At 43.5% G+C, this 16,682-nt stretch overlaps 18 non-coding genes across 18 annotated transcripts; all 18 read right to left on the bottom strand.

The window, feature by feature from the left end:
• Nucleotides 1–127: 127 nt before the first annotated feature.
• On the bottom strand, nt 128–209 carry TRNAS-UGA (transfer RNA serine (anticodon UGA)). Its single transcript has one exon. It is a non-coding gene; the product is annotated as a tRNA-Ser (tRNA).
• A 542-nt stretch (nt 210–751) lies between these two features.
• On the bottom strand, nt 752–833 carry TRNAS-CGA (transfer RNA serine (anticodon CGA)). The gene has a single exon. It is a non-coding gene; the product is annotated as a tRNA-Ser (tRNA).
• A 1,169-nt stretch (nt 834–2,002) lies between these two features.
• Nucleotides 2,003–2,084, bottom strand: TRNAS-UGA (transfer RNA serine (anticodon UGA)). Its single transcript has one exon. It is a non-coding gene; the product is annotated as a tRNA-Ser (tRNA).
• A 1,166-nt stretch (nt 2,085–3,250) lies between these two features.
• On the bottom strand, nt 3,251–3,332 carry TRNAS-CGA (transfer RNA serine (anticodon CGA)). Its single transcript has one exon. It is a non-coding gene; the product is annotated as a tRNA-Ser (tRNA).
• Nucleotides 3,333–3,874: 542 nt separating this feature from the next.
• On the bottom strand, nt 3,875–3,956 carry TRNAS-CGA (transfer RNA serine (anticodon CGA)). Its single transcript has one exon. It is a non-coding gene; the product is annotated as a tRNA-Ser (tRNA).
• Nucleotides 3,957–4,500: 544 nt separating this feature from the next.
• Nucleotides 4,501–4,582, bottom strand: TRNAS-UGA (transfer RNA serine (anticodon UGA)). The gene has a single exon. It is a non-coding gene; the product is annotated as a tRNA-Ser (tRNA).
• Nucleotides 4,583–5,747: 1,165 nt separating this feature from the next.
• On the bottom strand, nt 5,748–5,829 carry TRNAS-CGA (transfer RNA serine (anticodon CGA)). The gene has a single exon. It is a non-coding gene; the product is annotated as a tRNA-Ser (tRNA).
• A 542-nt stretch (nt 5,830–6,371) lies between these two features.
• On the bottom strand, nt 6,372–6,453 carry TRNAS-CGA (transfer RNA serine (anticodon CGA)). Its single transcript has one exon. It is a non-coding gene; the product is annotated as a tRNA-Ser (tRNA).
• Nucleotides 6,454–6,994: 541 nt separating this feature from the next.
• Nucleotides 6,995–7,076, bottom strand: TRNAS-UGA (transfer RNA serine (anticodon UGA)). The gene has a single exon. It is a non-coding gene; the product is annotated as a tRNA-Ser (tRNA).
• A 1,166-nt stretch (nt 7,077–8,242) lies between these two features.
• TRNAS-UGA (transfer RNA serine (anticodon UGA)) lies at nt 8,243–8,324 on the bottom strand. Its single transcript has one exon. It is a non-coding gene; the product is annotated as a tRNA-Ser (tRNA).
• Nucleotides 8,325–9,489: 1,165 nt separating this feature from the next.
• TRNAS-UGA (transfer RNA serine (anticodon UGA)) lies at nt 9,490–9,571 on the bottom strand. Its single transcript has one exon. It is a non-coding gene; the product is annotated as a tRNA-Ser (tRNA).
• Nucleotides 9,572–10,115: 544 nt separating this feature from the next.
• Nucleotides 10,116–10,197, bottom strand: TRNAS-UGA (transfer RNA serine (anticodon UGA)). The gene has a single exon. It is a non-coding gene; the product is annotated as a tRNA-Ser (tRNA).
• Nucleotides 10,198–11,365: 1,168 nt separating this feature from the next.
• Nucleotides 11,366–11,447, bottom strand: TRNAS-UGA (transfer RNA serine (anticodon UGA)). The gene has a single exon. It is a non-coding gene; the product is annotated as a tRNA-Ser (tRNA).
• Nucleotides 11,448–11,989: 542 nt separating this feature from the next.
• TRNAS-CGA (transfer RNA serine (anticodon CGA)) lies at nt 11,990–12,071 on the bottom strand. Its single transcript has one exon. It is a non-coding gene; the product is annotated as a tRNA-Ser (tRNA).
• Nucleotides 12,072–13,240: 1,169 nt separating this feature from the next.
• Nucleotides 13,241–13,322, bottom strand: TRNAS-UGA (transfer RNA serine (anticodon UGA)). The gene has a single exon. It is a non-coding gene; the product is annotated as a tRNA-Ser (tRNA).
• A 1,794-nt stretch (nt 13,323–15,116) lies between these two features.
• TRNAS-UGA (transfer RNA serine (anticodon UGA)) lies at nt 15,117–15,198 on the bottom strand. The gene has a single exon. It is a non-coding gene; the product is annotated as a tRNA-Ser (tRNA).
• A 543-nt stretch (nt 15,199–15,741) lies between these two features.
• Nucleotides 15,742–15,823, bottom strand: TRNAS-CGA (transfer RNA serine (anticodon CGA)). Its single transcript has one exon. It is a non-coding gene; the product is annotated as a tRNA-Ser (tRNA).
• Nucleotides 15,824–16,365: 542 nt separating this feature from the next.
• On the bottom strand, nt 16,366–16,447 carry TRNAS-CGA (transfer RNA serine (anticodon CGA)). Its single transcript has one exon. It is a non-coding gene; the product is annotated as a tRNA-Ser (tRNA).
• Between the last annotated feature and the right edge of the window lie 235 nt (nt 16,448–16,682).

Genomic DNA, 16,682 nt, shown 5'->3' on the forward strand with positions numbered 1-16,682 from the left:
AATTGTTTCAATGTTTACATCTAGTTTGAGTTTTTGCCATTTAACTCTGTGACTTGATGAGGATTGCGTAACGAGAAGTGAACATTTCCTTAACTAAACCAAATGGTGTTCATGCAAAATCACACCACGCTGCAAGCAGGATTCGAACCTGCGCAGGGAAACCCCATTGGATTTCAAGTCCAACGCCTTAACCACTCGGCCATCGCAGCTGCATGAGTATGATGTCACTGTTGTCGTATACGAGCCATGCTCTGCTCATGTCAGGCGGAGACCAAAAAAATAAAGTAACGGAAGGACGGGGCACGTACCAGCAGTGCCCTGTTGTCCTCACTTATTTTGCATGCTTTCATACAATTAATAAAAATAGCAACATGCATCACTCAAAGTGAGTGAAAGGGCACAGATGAGTGGTAATCAATCACTGCATGTTTCTACCCACTTTTCCCTATATTACGGCGGTGGTAACAGGCCCTTAAGTGTACTAAGAAAGAGTCCAAAAGCCTAAACAAGACATGCATCATAAAAAAAAGTACTCTTTTCATGACTTGTCTAGATCAGGCAGGACAGGTCCAGACTACAAACCCTTCTGAGCCACCAGCTCTCTAAAACACTTCCTGGGTGTGGAAATTGTCTCAATGTTTACATCTAATTTGAGTTTTTTCCATTTAACTCTGTAACTTGATGAGGATTGCGAACAAGAAGTGAACATTTCCTTAACTAAACCAAATGGTGTTCATGCAAAATCACACTACGGTGCAAGCAGGATTCGAACCTGCGCAGGGAAACCCCATTGGATTTCGAGTCCAACGCCTTAACCACTCGGCCATCGCAGCTGCATGAGTATGATGTCACTGTTGTCGTATACGAGCCATACTCTGCTCATGTCAGGCCGAGACCAAAAAATAAAGTAACAGAAGGACGGGGCACGTACCAGCAGTGCCCTGTTGTCCTCACTTATTTTGCATGCTTTCATACAATTAATAAAAATAGCAACATGCATCACTCAAAGTGAGTGAAAAGGCACAGATGAGTGGTAATCAATCATTGCGCATTTCTACCCTCTTTTCCCTATATTACGGCGGTGGTAACGGGACCTTAAGTGTACTAAGAAAGAGTCCAAAAGCCTAAACAAGACACGCTTCATAAAAAAATAATTACTCTTTTCATGACTTGTCTAGATCATGCAGGACAGGTCCAGACTACGAACCCTTCCGAGGCACCTGCTCTCTAAAACACTTCCTGGGTGTGGAAATTGTCTCAATGTTTACATCTAGTTTGAGTTTTTGCCGTTTAACTCTGTGACTTGATGAGGATTGCGTAACAAGAAGTAAACATTTACTTAACTAAACCAAATGGTATTCATGCAAAATCTCATGACGCTGCAAGCAGGATTCGAAACTACGAGGGGAAACCCCATTGGATTTCAAGTCCAACGCCTTAACCACTCGGCCATCGCAGCTGCGTGAGTATGATGTCACAGTTGTCGTATACTAGCCATGCACTACTCACGTCAGGCCGAGACATAAAAAATAAAGTAACAGAAGGACGGGGCACGTACCAGCAGTGCCCTGTTGTCCTCACTTATTTTGCATGCTTTCATACAATTAATAAAAATAGCAATACGCATCACTCAAAGTGAGTGACAGGGCACCGATGAGCGGTAATCAATCACTGCACATTTCTATCCTCGTTTCCCTATATTACGGCGGTGGCAACGGGCCCTTAAGTGTACTCAGAAAGAGTCCAAAAGCTTAAAGAAGACACGCTTCATAAAAAAAAGTACTCTTTTCATGACTTGTCTAGATCAGGCAGGACAGGTCCAGACTACAAACCCTTCCGAGCCACCAGCTCTCTAAAACACTTCCTAGGTGTGGAAATTGTTTCAATGTTTACATCTAGTTTGAGTTTTTGCCGTTTAACTCTGTGACTTGATGAGGATTGCGTAACAAGAAGTAAACATTTACTTAACTAAACCAAATGGTGTTCATGCAAAATCTCATGACGCTGCAAGCAGGATTCGAACCTACGCGGGGAAACCCCATTGGATTTCAAGTCCAACGCCTTAACCACTCGGCCATCGCAGCTGCGTGAGTATGATGTCACAGTTGTCGTATACGAGCCATGCACTACTCACGTCAGGCCGAAACATAAAAAATAAAGTAACAGAAGGACGGGACACGTACCAGCAGTGCCCTGTTGTCCTCACTTATTTGGCATGCTTTCATACAATTAATAAAAATAGCAATACGCATCACTCAAAGTGAGTGACAGGGCACCGATGAGCGGTAATCAATCACTGCACATTTCTATCCTCGTTTCCCTATATTACGGCGGTGGCAACGGGCCCTTAAGTGTACTCAGAAAGAGTCCAAAAGCTTAAACAAGACACGCTTCATAAAAAAAGTACTCTTTTCATGACTTGTCTAGATCAGGTAGGACAGGTCCAGACTACGAACCCTTCCGAGCCACCTGCTCTCTAAAACACTTCCTGAGTGTGGAAATTGTCTCAATGTTTACATCTAGTATGAGTTTTTGCAGTTTAACTCTGTGACTTGATGAGGATTGCGTAATGAGAAGTGAACATTTACTTAACTAAACCAAATTGTGTTCATGCAAAATCTCATGCCGCTGCAAGCAGGATTCAAACCTACGCGGAGAAACCCCATTGGATTTCAAGTCCAACGCCTTAACCACTCGGCCATAGCAGCTGCGTGAGTATGATGTCACTGTTGTCGTATACGAGCCATGCGCTACTCATGTCAGGTCGAGACCTAAAAAATAAAGTAACGGAAGGACGGGGCACATACCAGCAGAGCCCTGTTGTCCTCACTTATTTCGCATACTTTCAAACAATTAATAAAAATAGCAATATGCATCACTCAAAATGAGTGACAGGGCACAGATGAGCGGTAATCAATCACTGCACATTTCTACCCTCGTTTCTATATATTACGGCGGTGGCAACGGGCCCTTAAGTGTACTCAGAAAGAGTCCAAAAGCCTAAACAAGACACGCTTCATAAAAAAAATTACTCATTTCGTAACTTGTCTAGATCAGGCAGGATAGGTCCAGACTACAAACCCTTCCGAGCCACCTGCTCTCTAAATACTTCCTAGGTGTGGAAATTGTTTTAATGTTTACATCTAGTTTGAGTTTTTGCCATTTAACTCTGTGACTTGATGAGGATTGCATAACGAGAAGTGAACATTTCCTTAACTAAACCAAATGGTGTTCATGCAAAATCATACTACGCTGCAAGCAGGATTCGAACCTGCGCAGGGAAACCCCATTGGATTTCGAGTCCAACGCCTTAACCATTCGGCCATTGCAGCTGCATGAGTATGATGTCACTGTTGTCGTATACGAGCCATGCTCTGCTCATGTCAGGCGGAGACCAAAAAAATAAAGTAACGGAGGGACGGGGCACGTACCAGCAGTGCCCTGTTGTCCTCACTTATTTTGCATGCTTTCATACAAATAATAAAAATAGCAACATGCATCACTCAAAGTGAGTGAAAGGGCACAGATGAGTGGTAATCAATCACTGCATGTTTCTACCCACTTTTCCCTATATTACGGCAGTGGTAACAGGCCCTTAAGTGTACTATGAAAGAGTCCAAAAGCCTAAACAAGACATGCATCATAAAAAAAAGTACTCTTTTCATGACTTGTCTAGATCAGGCAGGACAGGTCCAGACTACAAACCCTTCTGAGCCACCAGCTCTCTAAAACACTTCCTGGGTGTGGAAATTGTCTCAATGTTTACATCTAGTTTGAGTTTTTTCCATTTAACTCTGTAACTTGATGAGGATTGCGAACAAGAAGTGAACATTTCCTTAACTAAACCAAATGGTGTTCATGCAAAATCACACTACGCTGCAAGCAGGATTCGAACCTGCGTAGGGAAACCCCATTGGATTTCGAGTCCAACGCCTTAACCACTCGGCCATCGCAGCTGCATGAGTATGATGTCACTGTTGTCGTATACGAGCCATACTCTGCTCATGTCAGGCCGAGACCAAAAAATAAAGTAACAGAAGGACGGGGCACGTACCAGCAGTGCCCTGTTGTCCTCACTTATTTTGCATGCTTTCATACAATTAATAAAAATAGCAACATGCATCACTCAAAGTGAGTGAAAAGGCACAGATGAGTGGTAATCAATCATTGCGCATTTCTACCCTCTTTTCCCTATATTACGGCGGTGGTAACGGGCCCTTAAGTGTACTAAGAAAGAGTCCAAAAGCCTAAACAAGACACGCTTCATAAAAAAATAATTACTCTTTTCATGACTTGTCTAGATCATGCAGGACAGGTCCAGACTACGAACCCTTCCGAGCCACCTGCTCTCTAAAACACTTCCTGGGTGTGGAAATTGTCTCAATGTTTACATCTAGTTTGAGTTTTTGCCATTTAACTCTGTGACTTGATGAGGATTGCGTAACAAAAAGTAAACATTTACTTAACTAAACCAAATGGTGTTCATGCAAAATCTCATGAAGCTGCAAGCAGGATTCGAACCTACGCGGGGAAACCCCATTGGATTTCAAGTCCAACGCCTTAACCACTCGGCCATCGCAGCTGCGTGAGTATGATGTCACAGTTGTCGTATACGAGCCATGCACTACTCACGTCAGGCCGAGACATAAAAAATAAAGTAACAGAAGGACGGGGCACGTACCAGCAGTGCCCTGTTGTCCTCACTTATTTTGCATGCTTTCATACAATTAATAAAATAGCAATACGCATCACTCAAAGTGAGTGACAGGGCACTGATGAGCGGTAATCAATCACTGCACATTTCTATCCTCGTTTCCCTATATTACGGCGGTGGCAACGGGCCCTTAAGTGTACTCAGAAAGAGTCCAAAAGCTTAAACAAGACACGCTTCATAAAAAAGTACTCTTTTCATGACTTGTCTAGATCAGGCAGGACAGGTCAAGACTACGAACCCTTCCGAGCCACCTGCTCTCTAAAACACTTCCTGAGTGTGGAAATTGTCTCAATGTTTACATCTAGTATGAGTTTTTGCAGTTTAACTCTGTGACTTGATGAGGATTGCGTAATGTGAAGTGAACATTTATTTAACTAAACCAAATTGTGTTCATGCAAAATCTCTTGCCGCTGCAAGCAGGATTCAAACCTACGCAGAGAAACCCCATTAGATTTCAAGTCCAACGCCTTAACCACTCGGCCATCGCAGCTGCGTGAGTATGATGTCAATGTTGTCGTATACGAGCCATGCGCTACTCATGTCAGGTCGAGACCTTAAAAATAAAGTAACGGAAGGACGGGGCACATACCAGCAGTGCCCTGTTGTCCTCACTTATTTCGCATACTTTCATACAATTAATAAAAATAGCAATATGCATCACTCAAAATGAGTGACAGGGCACAGATGAGCGGTAATCAATCACTGCACATTTCTACCCCCGTTTCTATATATTACGGCGGTGGCAACGGGCCCTTAAGTGTACTCAGAAAGAGTCCAAAAGCCTAAACAAGACACGCTTCATAAAAAAAATTACTCATTTCGTAACTTGTCTAGATCAGGCAGGATAGGTCCAGACTACAAACCCTTCCGAGCCACCTGCTCTCTAAAACACTTCCTAGGTGTGGAAATTGTTTTAATGTTTACATCTAGTTTGAGTTTTTGCCATTTAACTCTGTGACTTTATGAGGATTGCGTAACGAGAAGTGAACATTTCCTTAACTAAACCAAATGGTGTTCATGCAAAATCATACTACGCTGCAAGCAGGATTCGAACCTGCGCAGGGAAACCCCATTGGATTTCGAGTCCAACGCCTTAACCACTCGGCCATCGCAGCTGCATGAGTATGATGTCGCTGTTGTCGTATACGAGCCATGCTCTGCTCATGTCAGGCGGAGACCAAAAAAATAAAGTAACGGAAGGACGGGGCACGTACCAGCAGTGCCCTGTTGTCCTCGCTTATTTTGCATGCTTTCATACAATTAATAAAAATAGCAACATGCATCACTCAAAGTGAGTGAAAGGGCACAGATGAGTGGTAATCAATCACTGCATGTTTCTACCCACTTTTCCCTATATTACGGCGGTGGTAACAGGCCCTTAACTGTACTATGAAAGAGTCCAAAAGCCTAAACAAGACATGCATCATAAAAAAAAGTACTCTTTTCATGACTTGTCTAGATCAGGCAGGACAGGTCCAGACTACAAACCCTTCCGAGCCACCAGCTCTCTAAAACACTTCCTGGGTGTGGAAATTGTCTCAATGTTTACATCTAGTTTGAGTTTTTTCCATTTACCTCTGTGACTTGATGAGGATTGCGAACAAGAAGTGAACATTTCCTTAACTAAACCAAATGGTGTTCATGCAAAATCACACTACGCTGCAAGCAGGATTCGAACCTGTGCAGGGAAACCCCATTGGATTTCGAGTCCAACGCATTAACCTCTCGGCCATCGCAGCTGCATGAGTATGATGTCACTGTTGTCGTATACGAGCCATACTCTGCTCATGTCAGGCCGAGACCAAAAAATAAAGTAACAGAAGGACGGGGCACGTACCAGCAGTGCCCTGTTGTCCTCGCTTATTTTGCATGCTTTCATACAATTAATAAAAATAGCAACATGCATCACTCAAAGTGAGTGAAAGGGCACAGATGAGTGGTAATCAATCACTGCATGTTTCTACCCACTTTTCCCTATATTACGGCGGTGGTAACAGGCCCTTAAGTGTACTATGAAAGAGTCCAAAAGCCTAAACAAGACATGCATCATAAAAAAAAGTACTCTTTTCATGACTTGTCTAGATCAGGCAGGACAGGTCCAGACTACAAACCCTTCCGAGCCACCAGCTCTCTAAAACACTTCCTGGGTGTGGAAATTGTCTCAATGTTTACATCTAGTTTGCGTTTTTTCCATTTAACTCTGTGACTTGATGAGGTTTGCGAACAAGAAGTGAACATTTCCTTAACTAAACCAAATGGTGTTCATGCAAAATAACACTACGCTGCAAGCAGGATTCGAACCTGCGCAGGGAAACCCCATTGGATTTCAAGTCCAACGCCTTAACCACTCGGCCATCGCAGCTGCATGAGTATGATGTCACTGTTGTCGTATACGAGCCATACTCTGCTCATGTCAGGCCGAGACCAAAAAATAAAGTAACAGAAGGACGGGGCACGTACCAGCAGTGCCCTGTTGTCCTCACTTATTTTGCATGCTTTCAGACAATTAATAAAAATAGCAATACGCATCACTCAAAGTGAGTGACAGGGCACCGATGAGCGGTAATCAATCACTGCAGATTTCTATCCTCGTTTTCCTATATTACGGCGGTGGCAACGGGCCCTTAAGTGTACTCAGAAAGAGTCCAAAAGCTTAAACAAGACACGCTTCATAAAAAAAAGTACTCTTTTCATGACTTGTCTAGATCAGGCAGGACAGGTCCAGACTACGAACCCTTCCGAGCCACCTGCTCTCTAAAACACTTCCTGAGTGTGGAAATTGTCTCAATGTTTACATCTAGTTTGAGTTTTTGCAGTTTAACTCTGTGACTTGATGAGGATTGCGTAATGAGAAGTGAACATTTACTTAACTAAACCAAATGGTGTTCATGCAAAATCTCATGCCGCTGCAAGCAGGATTCAAAACTACGCAGGGAAACCCCATTGGATTTCAAGTCCAACGCCTTAACCACTCGGCCATCGCAGCTGCGTGAGTATGATGTCACTGTTGTCGTATACGAGCCATGCGCTACTCATGTCAGGTCGAGACCTAAAAAATAAAGTAACAGAAGGACGGGGCACGTACCAGCAGTGCCCTGTTGTCCTCACTTATTTTGCATGCTTTCAGACAATTAATAAAAATAGCAATACGCATCACTCAAAGTGAGTGACAGGGCACCGATGAGCGGTAATCAATCACTGCAGATTTCTATCCTCGTTTCCCTATATTACGGCGGTGGCAACGGGCCCTTAAGTGTACTCAGAAAGAGTCCAAAAGCCTAAACAAGACACGCTTCATAAAAAAATGACTCATTTCGTAACTTGTCTAGATCAGGCAGGATAGGTCCAGACTACAAACCCTTCCGAGCCACCTGCTCTCTAAAACACTTCCTAGGTGTGGAAATTGTTTCAATGTTTACATCTAGTTTGAGTTTTTGCCATTTAACTCTGTGACTTGATGAGGATTGCGTAACGAGAAGTGAACATTTCCTTAACTAAACCAAATGGTGTTCATGCAAAATCACACTACGCTGCAAGCAGGATTCGAACCTGCGCAGGGAAACCCCATTGGATTTCAAGTCCAACGCCTTAACCACTCGGCCATCGCAGCTGCATGAGTATGATGTCACTGTTGTCGTATACGAGCCATACTCTGCTCATGTCAGGCCGAGACCAAAAAATAAAGTAACAGAAGGACGGGGCACGTACCAGCAGTGCCCTGTTGTCCTCACTTATTTTGCATGCTTTCAGACAATTAATAAAAATAGCAATACGCATCACTCAAAGTGAGTGACAGGGCACCGATGAGCGGTAATCAATCACTGCAGATTTCTATCCTCGTTTTCCTATATTACGGCGGTGGCAACGGGCCCTTAAGTGTACTCAGAAAGAGTCCAAAAGCTTAAACAAGACACGCTTCATAAAAAAAGTACTCTTTTCATGACTTGTCTAGATCAGGCAGGACAGGTCCAGACTACGAACCCTTCCGAGCCACCTGCTCTCTAAAACACTTCCTGAGTGTGGAAATTGTCTCAATGTTTACATCTAGTTTGAGTTTTTGCAGTTTAACTCTGTGACTTGATGAGGATTGCGTAATGAGAAGTGAACATTTACTTAACTAAACCAAATGGTGTTCATGCAAAATCTCATGCCGCTGCAAGCAGGATTCAAAACTACGCAGGGAAACCCCATTGGATTTCAAGTCCAACGCCTTAACCACTCGGCCATCGCAGCTGCGTGAGTATGATGTCACTGTTGTCGTATACGAGCCATGCGCTACTCATGTCAGGTCGAGACCTAAAAAATAAAGTAACAGAAGGACGGGGCACGTACCAGCAGTGCCCTGTTGTCCTCACTTATTTTGCATGCTTTCAGACAATTAATAAAAATAGCAATACGCATCACTCAAAGTGAGTGACAGGGCACCGATGAGCGGTAATCAATCACTGCAGATTTCTATCCTCGTTTCCCTATATTACGGCGGTGGCAACGGGCCCTTAAGTGTACTCAGAAAGAGTCCAAAAGCCTAAACAAGACACGCTTCATAAAAAAATGACTCATTTCGTAACTTGTCTAGATCAGGCAGGATAGGTCCAGACTACAAACCCTTCCGAGCCACCTGCTCTCTAAAACACTTCCTAGGTGTGGAAATTGTTTCAATGTTTACATCTAGTTTGAGTTTTTGCCATTTAACTCTGTGACTTGATGAGGATTGCGTAACGAGAAGTGAACATTTCCTTAACTAAACCAAATGGTGTTCATGCAAAATCACACTACGCTGCAAGCAGGATTCGAACCTGCGCAGGGAAACCCCATTGGATTTCAAGTCCAACGCCTTAACCACTCGGCCATCGCAGCTGCATGAGTATGATGTCACTGTTGTCGTATACGAGCCATACTCTGCTCATGTCAGGCCGAGACCAAAAAATAAAGTAACAGAAGGACGGGGCACGTACCAGCAGTGCCCTGTTGTCCTCACTTATTTTGCATGCTTTCATACAATTAATAAAAATAGCAACATGCATCACTCAAAGTGAGTGAAAAGGCACAGATGAGTGGTAATCAATCATTGCGCATTTCTACCCTCTTTTCCCTATATTACGGCGGTGGTAACGGGCCCTTAAGTGTACTAAGAAAGAGTCCAAAAGCCTAAACAAGACACGCTTCATAAAAAAATAATTACTCTTTTCATGATTTGTCTAGATCATGCAGGACAGGTCCAGACTACGAACCCTTCCGAGGCACCTGCTCTCTAAAACACTTCCTGGGTGTGGAAATTGTCTCAATGTTTACATCTAGTTTGAGTTTTTACCGTTTAACTATGTGACTTGATGAGGATTGCGTAACAAGAAGTAAACATATACTTAACTAAACCAAATGGTGTTCATGCAAAATCTCATGTCGCTGCAAGCAGGATTCGAACCTACGCGGGCAAACCCCATTGGATTTCAAGTCCACCGCCTTAACCACTCGGCCATCGCAGCTGTGTGAGTATGATGTCACAGTTGTCGTATACTAGCCATGCACTACTCACGTCAGGCCGAGACATAAAAAATAAAGTAACAGAAGGACGGGGCACATACCAGCAGTGCCCTGTTGTCCTCACTTATTTTGCATGCTTTCATACAATTAATAAAAATAGCAATACGCATCACTCAAAGTGAGTGACAGGGCACCGATGAGCGGTAATCAATCACTGCACATTTCTATCCTCGTTTCCCTATATTACGGCGGTGGCAACGGGCCCTTAAGTGTACTCAGAAAGAGTCCAAAAGCTTAAACAAGACACGCTTCATAAAAAAAAGTACTCTTTTCATGACTTGTCTAGATCAGGTAGGACAGGTCCAGACTACGAACCCTTCCGAGCCACCTGCTCTCTAAAACACTTCCTGGGTGTGGAAATTGTCTCAATGTTTACATCTAGTTTGAGTTTTTGCAGTTTAACTATGTGACTTGATGAGGATTGCGTAACAAGAAGTAAACATTTACTTAACTAAACCAAATGGTGTTCATGCAAAATCTCATGCCGCTGCAAGCAGGATTCAAACCTACGCGGAGAAACCCCATTGGATTTCAAGTCCAACGCCTTAACCACTCGGCCATAGCAGCTGCGTGAGTATGATGTCACTGTTGTCGTATACGAGCCATGCGCTACTCATGTCAGGTCGAGACCTAAAAAATAAAGTAACGGAAGGACGGGGCACATACCAGCAGTGCCCTGTTGTCCTCACTTATTTCGCATACTTTCATACAATTAATAAAAATAGCAATATGCATCACTCAAAATGAGTGACAGTGCACAGATGAGCGGTAATCAACCACTGCACATTTCTACCCTCGTTTCCATATATTACGGCGGTGGCAACGGGCCCTTAAGTGTACTCAGAAAGAGTCCAAAAGCCTAAACAAGACACGCTTCATAAAAAAAATTACTCATTTCGTAACTTGTCTAGATCAGGCAGGATAGGTCCAAACTACAAACCCTTCCGAGCCACCTGCTCTCTAAAACACTTCCTAGGTGTGGAAATTGTTTCAATGTTTACATCTAGTTTGAGTTTTTGCCATTTAACTCTGTGACTTGATGAGGATTGCGTAACGAGAAGTGAACATTTCCTTAACTAAACCAAATGGTGTTCATGCAAAATCACACCACGCTGCAAGCAGGATTCGAACCTGCGCAGGGAAACCCCATTGGATTTCAAGTCCAACGCCTTAACCACTCAGCCATCGCAGCTGCATGAGTATGATGTCACTGTTGTCGTATACGAGCCATGCTCTGCTCATGTCAGGCGGAGACCAAAAAAATAAAGTAACGGAAGGACGGGGCACGTACCAGCAGTGCCCTGTTGTCCTCACTTATTTTGCATGCTTTCATACAATTAATAAAAATAGCAACATGCATCACTCAAAGTGAGTGAAAGGGCACAGATGAGTGGTAATCAATCACTGCATGTTTCTACCCACTTTTCCCTATATTACGGCGGTGGTAACAGGCCCTTAAGTGTACTAAGAAAGAGTCCAAAAGCCTAAACAAGACATGCATCATAAAAAAAAGTACTCTTTTCATGACTTGTCTAGATCAGGCAGGACAGGTCCAGACTACAAACCCTTCTGAGCCACCAGCTCTCTAAAACACTTCCTGGGTGTGGAAATTGTCTCAATGTTTACATCTAATTTGAGTTTTTTCCATTTAACTCTGTAACTTGATGAGGATTGCGAACAAGAAGTGAACATTTCCTTAACTAAACCAAATGGTGTTCATGCAAAATCACACTACGGTGCAAGCAGGATTCGAACCTGCGCAGGGAAACCCCATTGGATTTCGAGTCCAACGCCTTAACCACTCGGCCATCGCAGCTGCATGAGTATGATGTCACTGTTGTCGTATACGAGCCATACTCTGCTCATGTCAGGCCGAGACCAAAAAATAAAGTAACAGAAGGACGGGGCACGTACCAGCAGTGCCCTGTTGTCCTCACTTATTTTGCATGCTTTCATACAATTAATAAAAATAGCAACATGCATCACTCAAAGTGAGTGAAAAGGCACAGATGAGTGGTAATCAATCATTGCGCATTTCTACCCTCTTTTCCCTATATTACGGCGGTGGTAACGGGACCTTAAGTGTACTAAGAAAGAGTCCAAAAGCCTAAACAAGACACGCTTCATAAAAAAATAATTACTCTTTTCATGACTTGTCTAGATCATGCAGGACAGGTCCAGACTACGAACCCTTCCGAGGCACCTGCTCTCTAAAACACTTCCTGGGTGTGGAAATTGTCTCAATGTTTACATCTAGTTTGAGTTTTTGCCGTTTAACTCTGTGACTTGATGAGGATTGCGTAACAAGAAGTAAACATTTACTTAACTAAACCAAATGGTATTCATGCAAAATCTCATGACGCTGCAAGCAGGATTCGAAACTACGAGGGGAAACCCCATTGGATTTCAAGTCCAACGCCTTAACCACTCGGCCATCGCAGCTGCGTGAGTATGATGTCACAGTTGTCGTATACTAGCCATGCACTACTCACGTCAGGCCGAGACATAAAAAATAAAGTAACAGAAGGACGGGGCACGTACCAGCAGTGCCCTGTTGTCCTCACTTATTTTGCATGCTTTCATACAATTAATAAAAATAGCAATACGCATCACTCAAAGTGAGTGACAGGGCACCGATGAGCGGTAATCAATCACTGCACATTTCTATCCTCGTTTCCCTATATTACGGCGGTGGCAACGGGCCCTTAAGTGTACTCAGAAAGAGTCCAAAAGCTTAAAGAAGACACGCTTCATAAAAAAAAGTACTCTTTTCATGACTTGTCTAGATCAGGCAGGACAGGTCCAGACTACAAACCCTTCCGAGCCACCAGCTCTCTAAAACACTTCCTAGGTGTGGAAATTGTTTCAATGTTTACATCTAGTTTGAGTTTTTGCCGTTTAACTCTGTGACTTGATGAGGATTGCGTAACAAGAAGTAAACATTTACTTAACTAAACCAAATGGTGTTCATGCAAAATCTCATGACGCTGCAAGCAGGATTCGAACCTACGCGGGGAAACCCCATTGGATTTCAAGTCCAACGCCTTAACCACTCGGCCATCGCAGCTGCGTGAGTATGATGTCACAGTTGTCGTATACGAGCCATGCACTACTCACGTCAGGCCGAAACATAAAAAATAAAGTAACAGAAGGACGGGACACGTACCAGCAGTGCCCTGTTGTCCTCACTTATTTGGCATGCTTTCATACAATTAATAAAAATAGCAATACGCATCACTCAAAGTGAGTGACAGGGCACCGATGAGCGGTAATCAATCACTGCACATTTCTACCCTCGTTTCCATATATTACGGCGGAGGTAACGGGCCCTTAAGTGTACTCAGAAAGAGTCCAAAAGCCTAAACAAGACACGCTTCATAAAAAAAAATTACTCATTTCGTAACTTGTCTAGATCAGGCAGGATAGGTCCAGACTACAAACCCTTCCGAGCCACCTGCTCTCTAAAACACTTCCTAGGTGTGGAAATTGTTTCAATGTTTACATCTAGTTTGAGCTTTTGCCGTTTAACTCTGTGACTTGATGAGGATTGCGTAACAAGAAGTGAACATTTCCTTAACTAAACCAAATGGTGTTCATGCAAAATCTCATGACGCTACAAGCAGGATTCGAACCTACGCGGTGAAACCCCATTGGATTTCAAGTCCAACGCCTTAACCACTCGGCCATCGCAGTTGCGTGGATATGATGTCACAGTTGTCGTATACGAGCCATGCACTACTCACGTCATGCCGAGACATAAAAAATAAAGTAACAGAAGGACGGGGCACGTACCAGCAGTGCCCTGTTGTCCTCACTTATTTTGCATGCTTTGATACAATTAATAAAAATAGCAATACGCATCACTCAAAGTGAGTGACAGGGCACCGATGAGCGGTAATCAATCACTGCACATTTCTATCCTCGTTTCCCTATATTACGGCGGTGGCAACGGGCCCTTAAGTGTACTATGAAAGAGTCCAAAAGCCTAAACAAGACATGCATCATAAAAAAAAGTACTCTTTTCATGACTTGTCTAGATCAGGCAGGACAGGTCCAGACTACGAACCCTTCCGAGCCACCTGCTCTCTAAAACACTTCCTGAGTGTGGAAATTGTCTCAATGTTTACATCTAGTTTGAGTTTTTGCAGTTTAACTCTGTGACTTGATGAGGATTGCGTAATGAGAAGTGAACATTTACTTAACTAAACCAAATGGTGTTCATGCAAAATCTCATGACGCTGCAAGCAGGATTCAAACCTACGCGGGGAAACCCCATTGGATTTCAAGCCCAACGCCTTAACCACTCGGCCATCGCAGCTGCGTGAGTATGATGTCACAGTTGTCGTATACGAGCCATGCACTACTCACGTCAGGCCGAGACATAAAAAATAAAGTAACAGAAGGACGGGGCACGTACCAGCAGTGCCCTGTTGTCCTCACTTATTTTGCATGCTTTCATACAATTAATAAAAATAGCAATACGCATCACTCAAAGTGAGTGACAGGGCACCGATGAGCGGTAATCAATCACTGCACATTTCTATCCTCGTTTCCCTATATTACGGCGGTGGCAACGGGCCCTTAAGTGTACTCAGAAAGAGTCCAAAAGCTTAAACATGACACGCTTCATAAAAAAAAGTAATCTTTTCATGACTTGTCTAGATCAGGTAGGACAGGTCCAGACTACGAACCCTTCCGAGCCACCTGCTCTCTAAAACACTTCCTGGGTGTGGAAATTGTCTCAATGTTTACATCTAGTTTGAGTTTTTGCAGTTTAACTCTGTGACTTGATGAGGATTGCGTAACGAGAAGTGAACATTTCCTTAACTAAACCAAATGGTGTTCATGCAAAATCTCATGACGCTACAAGCAGGATTCGAACCTACGCAGGGAAACACCATTGGATTTCAAGTCCAACGCCTTAACCACTCGGCCATCGCAGCTGCGTGAGTATGATGTCACAGTTGTCGTATACGAGCCATGAACTACTCACGTCAGGCCGAGACATAAAAAATAAAGTAACAGAAGGACGGGGCACGTACCAGCAGTGCCCTGTTGTCCTCACTTATTTTGCATGCTTTCATACAATTAATAAAAATAGCAATACGCATCACTCAAAGTGAGTGACAGGGCACAGATGAGCGGTAATCAATCACTGCACATTTCTATACTCGTTTCCCTATATTACGGCGGTGGCAACGGTCCCTTAAGTGTACTCAGAAAGAGTCCAAAAGCTTAAACAAGACACGCTTCATAAAAAAAAGTACTCTTTTCATGACTTGTCTAGATCAGGCAGGACAGGTCCAGACTACGAACCCTTCCGAGCCACCTGCTCTCTAAAACACTTCCTGGGTGTGGAATTTGTCTCAATGTTTACATCTAGTTTGAGTTTTTGCCATTTAACTCTGTGACTTGATGAGGATTGCGTAACGAGAAGTGAACATTTCCTTAACTAAACCAAATGGTGTTCATGCAAAATCACACTACGCTGCAAGCAGGATTCAAACCTGCGCAGGGAAACCCCATTGGATTTCGAGTCCAACGCCTTAACCACTCGGCCATTGCAGCTGCATGAGTATGATGTCACTGTTGTCGTATACGAGCCATGCTCTGCTCATGTCAGGCGGAGACCAAAAAAATAAAGTAACGGAGGGACGGGGCACGTACCAGCAGTGCCCTGTTGTCCTCACTTATTTTGCATGCTTTCATACAAATAATAAAAATAGCAACATGCATCACTCAAAGTGAGTGAAAGGGCACAGATGAGTGGTAATCAATCACTGCATGTTTCTACCCACTTTTCCCTATATTACGGCAGTGGTAACAGGCCCTTAAGTGTACTATGAAAGAGTCCAAAAGCCTAAACAAGACATGCATCATAAAAAAAAGTACTCTTTTCATGACTTGTCTAGATCAGGCAGGACAGGTCCAGACTACAAACCCTTCTGAGCCACCAGCTCTCTAAAACACTTCCTGGGTGTGGAAATTGTCTCAATGTTTACATCTAGTTTGAGTTTTTTCCATTTAACTCTGTAACTTGATGAGGATTGCGAACATGAAGTGAACATTTCCTTAACTAAACCAAATGGTGTTCATGCAAAATCACACTATGCTGCAAGCAGGATTCGAACCTGCATAGGGAAACCCCATTGGATTTCGAGTCCAACGCCTTAACCACTCGGCCATCGCAGCTGCATGAGTATGATGTCACTGTTGTCGTATACGAGCCATACTCTGCTCATGTCAGGCCGAGACCAAAAAATAAAGTAACAGAAGGACGGGGCACGTACCAGCAGTGCCCTGTTGTCCTCACTTATTTTGCATGCTTTCATACAATTAATAAAAATAGCAACATGCATCACTCAAAGTGAGTGAAAAGGCACAGATGAGTGGTAATCAATCATTGCGCATTTCTACCCTCTTTTCC

This window comes from Lissotriton vulgaris, chromosome 11 (assembly GCF_964263255.1).
Source record: "Lissotriton vulgaris chromosome 11, aLisVul1.2, whole genome shotgun sequence".
Taxonomy (NCBI): Eukaryota; Metazoa; Chordata; class Amphibia; order Caudata; family Salamandridae; genus Lissotriton; species Lissotriton vulgaris.